We start from the raw sequence: 5196 nt of genomic DNA on the forward strand, positions 1-5196 counted from the left end.
GTTGAGTTTATGAACTTAGTTACTTACATCATGTGGCTATAAAGATAAAAAGACTAAGCCTTGCACAGAGGCATGACAATACATTTTCAAAATGCTCAACAGTGCTGCCAAAATTATAAACTGACTGCTACACAATTAAAAGAAATGCTTTTATATATTTCTATTAGATGTGGCTCTTTGGCGTTTCTGTTATTATTAACACTGCTGCTTTAGTTGTTCTGACTGCTAAAATCCTCTGTTATTCCGTGGGGTGGGGGAGCCGGGGGCTCGGATCCTTGTCACCTATTTCATACCTGATGAGTTTGCATCCCTGATTATATGTATTATCATTTGTGGTAATAATTGAACATATATGCAAGATGTTACAGTCCTGCGCTATCATTAAGAGCTTGATAAGATACTACCATGTATTTTGATGTTAGAAAAATATATAAATAACCATGTTTTTCAAATCTACAGCAACGTATTTACAACATATTTGTGACCTTTGTTGTTACTTTGATTGTTCATCTTCACTTATTTGTAGCATTTCTGATTTCTGGATGGCAACTATTTCATTTCTTTACATGAGGTTTACTCTAAATAGCAACAAAAAACTGTTTTAATAAGCAATGTACATTTTCTCTTCATTATTATGTCAATCTTTGTGCAGAACCAATGGCAGCGATGACAGCAGGAAGTGTATTTTTGGCCGTCTTTCTGGTGCTATTTCCTGTGGCAGGTAAAGGTCTGCCTTATTTGTATTGTTGTTAAAAAGTTGTTGATTATTTCCCCGCAGAGAGTGTTAATCCAGCCTGTACATTTTGTGTTTTATTTCAGTTCAACTGTCATCCGGATGTGTTTCCTACTCAATCAAAGAAACATGTGGCTTTAGGGGCTCATCGGTACGGCTTCGCTGCTCCTTCAAATGCAAGAAAAGTCGAGTTCAGGATGGTCCAGAAAAATGATCTCTAACGGGACACTTGAACCCTTGAGCCTGATGCCAGCTTATTCGTCTCGAATGATGAACCGTAAATGTAGAAAAAATGACTGCACGATGAACCTGACTAACTTAAAAATTACTGATGCATCCACTTACTATTTTGTGTACAACTTTCGAAATGCTTCTGGTGATATGGTGACATGCAAAGGTATGCCCGGTGTAATGCTCCAATTTTCTGCGTCTCCAGTAAGAATCGTGGTAGACAGGTTCCTTAGTGGTCAGTATGTGCCTGTTGCAGATTTGAAAGTGATGAGGGGTCAGAAGATAATGCTGACTTGTGTCCAGACCTGTCCTGCAAATCGAATACATAATTCAAAATACACCTGGTACAAGAACGGCCTGAAAATCAATGGCAGCAGAGCAAACTCTCTGCATTTGGACGCAATCAGAATTGAAGATACAGGCAGTTACGTCTGCGATGTGATTGGCTACAAAGACTTCTCCTCGGTTGCTGTCAATCTCACAGTCCAGGGATGTCACTGACACACTGAGGGGTCTCGAGTCCCTGATCCTGGCCCACTCATAACCCCCACCGATACTCCCAAAAGCAAAAGCATGTCTCTGTTCTCTGTAATGTAGTTTGTGTGTGCATTGGATTGGTAACAGTAATCATTGTGGGATTACTAATCAGAGCAAAGAAGAAGAAGAGAAGACAACATGGACTCTAGATACCATGGCTCTGGATATTAATACCATGTTGAGTGATTATGAGACAATGAGACCCTGCCCTTCTGCTGAAACTGTTTATGAGAACTGACACCACAACTCTCTGGGAGTTTTTAAAGCAGCCCACCATCAGCGTAATATGTAATATTCCATGTAAAGTGTTTATTTTATTATATCTATATATATATATTTATTAGATTTGCCTTTTCCTTCATGTGTATTAACTTGACTTGAGAGCATGAGGTAATCTTCAACCTTGAAAAGTGAAACCTGAATTCCTTCTAATTGTCAGAAGGGGGCGACTCCACAAAAGAGTGCAATTGTAAAAGTAAATAATCCTATTTATCATTTAATTTATTACTCATTAAACATTGACATGAAGAGTTTGTGGTCTCAATTGCGATTTTCAACTCTTTTCCAATTATGTTAATTTGGTAACTGATCAACTGTGCCAACCCAAGATGTGATTTAAAAAGTATTGAAGCCTCAGTACAAAAGTAGTTTAATTTCTGATATGTAGTTCTTTGGAGGAAAGGGTGTATATTTCATGGTCATTTCATGAAGTGTTATGACTTTGTTGCAAACAAAGAGGAAAAAAAGAATGTAAGCCTTTGTTTTGTAGACAGTTTGTAGCTTTTTGAGAGTCCAGGCATGTCCGTTTTGGGAACAGACTGTCAGAAACCTTTACAAAGCTCTATGTCGTTGCTAAACGCTCTTGTTTTACCAAAATGTCATCACTGTCTGTTGCTCTTTCTGTGTGTTTGTGTCTCTGTACCTGCCAGCAGCTTTGTGTGTGTGTGTGTGTGTGTGTGTGTGTGTGTGTGTGTGTGTGTGTGTGTGTGCGTGTGTGTGTGTGTGCGCGTGTGTGTGTGTGCACGTGTGTGCGTACTCGTAGTTCCAGCTAATGACATAAGTAAGCAGACATGTTCAACAACTTATTGGTGCATGTAAACATTGTACGCTGCAGCAGCCCCATCCCTCCCTCCTTCTGTTCTTCCACGCTTTTATCTCCCCTCTTATCTCCTGCCCTCTAAATCTGCTCCTCCATCGCTCCTCTTCTGTCTCTACTCGCCTCTATCTGTTTACCCGTCTCCCTTCCCCCGGGCTTTCAAAAACCCTTTCCCTCTTCTCTCTCTTTATTATATATTTCCTCTCTTTCTTCCACCTCCACCGGCATTATTTTTCTTTCCCCCCTGCAACTCCATCTGTCTGACGGTCTGCCTGCCTTTCCTTTCCAGCCATTCATCCGCCGTCACTCTGTTGCTTATGTGGTTGTGATGGAGGAGGTAAATAAACACAGCCAAAGCCAGGGATCCTAAAAGATCTTGACTTTGCATGCATGGCGGTAATTCATCACTACCTTGTCTCTGCCTTCCCTGTTTGTTCTGCATATATAAGAAGGAGGATTTATCTGTAATTGTAAGTCAGGTGATCGAGGAGGGAGGTGGGTTAGCGGGGGAGAGGAATTATTAAATATCACTGGTAGTTTGAAGCCGCCTGGGGCAGAGCTGCCATCTTTGTTTTGGGCATATGGTGCATTCCAGTTGTCTTCTTGGAAACTCTGGGATAGCTGGCCACATGATATCATCCTTCAAAACGAAGTTTCCACATATAAACATTAAGAGAACATTTGATTAAATATCACATTTTCTAGCTCTTCTATGTGTCACATTAAATCAACTGTACATATGGTACTGATCAACTTCTATCTGTGGATATGTTGCTACGATGTTGGTCTTAAAAAAAATACAAAATAAAGCGTAGTAGCCTATTGCTAACAAATCGCTAATCCGAAGTGAATGCTAAAGCTGTAAACAAGGCAAACAACTTCCTGTGGGCGGCCATCTTTTTGCTACATGGATGTGTCGTCACTGCCACTTTGACTTAAATGAAACTCAGCATCGCAGCTTTCTGCCAGTCACATGGTTGTGTTTGGTTTATCGGCAGGTATTGACAGGTCTGAATGTCCTGTGTTTGAGAATAATGGCTATCAAAAGGTGGTGAACAAAAGAGGAAATATCTCACCTATTAGAAACCCCCCACCTAACCCTGGCTTCCTTCCTCCTGCTCCCTTCAACCACCACCTCTCTCCTTTTTCCTCACCCCCTCCCCACCTCCATGACCAATTAGCTCTAAGGCCATAATGGATGTTGTTTGCCATGTTTCCCTGTCAGCGGATTGAATTAGCGCCTCTGTGTGTGCGAATCTGTGTGTGTGCGTGAGTGATCATCTTATCGGCTCTTAGTACAGTAATGAAACACAGTTATAAATGGCTGCAATCCTGTTAACAAAACAGCACCTGAGTGTAGCCCGCTAGATAAATCAGAAATGGGCCGTCGCCACGCCGACCCGGCGGCTGTTGCTAAGGCGCGGAATCACCAGGAGACAATTGAATCATTTGCTCACTGTCTGATAAAGCGTCTGTCTTTAACAACCGGATCACTGCTATAAAAAATAACATCATTTGTTATCACTGTGTGTCTGTGTCCCCCCCTTCACATGTTCAGGAGAATTTCTGGTTTTGTAATCAAACTGTTATTACAAAAAAAGGCAGTTTTTTTCTTTGTATTGTAACAATTTTAGCGTTTTTTTAACAGCCACGACTTTGCTTCTGGTCTTTACTCATCGCACCATGGTAATATCAGTTGTCATGCATGCATTTTCAAACACACACACACACACACACACACACACACACACACACACACACACACACACACACACACACACACACTAAACAGTCACTAATGGCTGGCGTGTTACCTGAGTCACACACAGCAGCTTTCTGTCTGTCGAGCTGGTGAATGGCTGCAACAACCCGGGGAATTATATTTTGAAGACCACACAGGAGCCCACATTTGATTAATTGAGCGGTTAAATTAGTTTAAAATGGATTACCTCGATTATACTTGTTGTTAATGCATAACAGCTGTCGAAATGTTTGGATAGGTCTGGAAGTCGGGAATTACTTTTTGCAGGTGTCCCGAGAATAAAACGTTGGCAGACCGTTACTGAAGGCTTTCTCGGGTCTCATAAATTCACTGAAACGCCTTCTGTTCTCCAGCCGGCCACATCCCTCCGCCGGGGGCATGAGCGCGGAGGAGCAGTCCCGGCTGCGGTCCCTCTTCCACGCCTACGACTTGGATAACTCCGGGCAGATCAAGAGAGGCGAGTTCCTCAACATCTGTGCGGAGCTGCATGTGTCCCAGGCGGAGGCTGACCAGATATTTAACAGATTGGACGTGGACAACGACGGAGCCGTCACCCTGCCAGAGTTTATCAGCGGCTTCCACGACCGCTACGGAGAGGACATGGAGTCCGACGGAGGAGACGGGTCCGCCGCCTGGGAGAACTTCGAGAGGAGGCTGGGCGAGCAGGCCAAGTTCATCCCCAGGTGAGAGCACCTGTCCAGCGGGCAGGGAGGTACTGCACAGACGGGTGTTTTTTTTTTTTAAATATAGAAACAAAGAACTGCTAACAGAGCACTATACTAATAAAGGACTGGCTTATCTATAGCCAGTTGAGTAGCACTTGAAATGTTTGGCTCT

General features: G+C 42.7%; 1 long non-coding RNA gene across 1 annotated transcript; it reads left to right on the plus strand.

Moving 5' to 3' along the window:
• Positions 1 to 309: 309 nt before the first annotated feature.
• On the plus strand, positions 310 to 2029 carry LOC104949748 (uncharacterized). Its single transcript, XR_798836.1, has 2 exons — positions 310 to 721; positions 820 to 2029. It is a non-coding gene; the product is annotated as an uncharacterized lncRNA (long non-coding RNA).
• The last annotated feature ends 3167 nt before the right edge of the window (positions 2030 to 5196 follow it).

This window comes from Notothenia coriiceps, unplaced genomic scaffold (genome assembly GCF_000735185.1).
Source record: "Notothenia coriiceps isolate Sejong01 unplaced genomic scaffold, NC01 NC01_scaffold00016756, whole genome shotgun sequence".
NCBI lineage: Eukaryota > Metazoa > Chordata > Actinopteri > Perciformes > Nototheniidae > Notothenia > Notothenia coriiceps.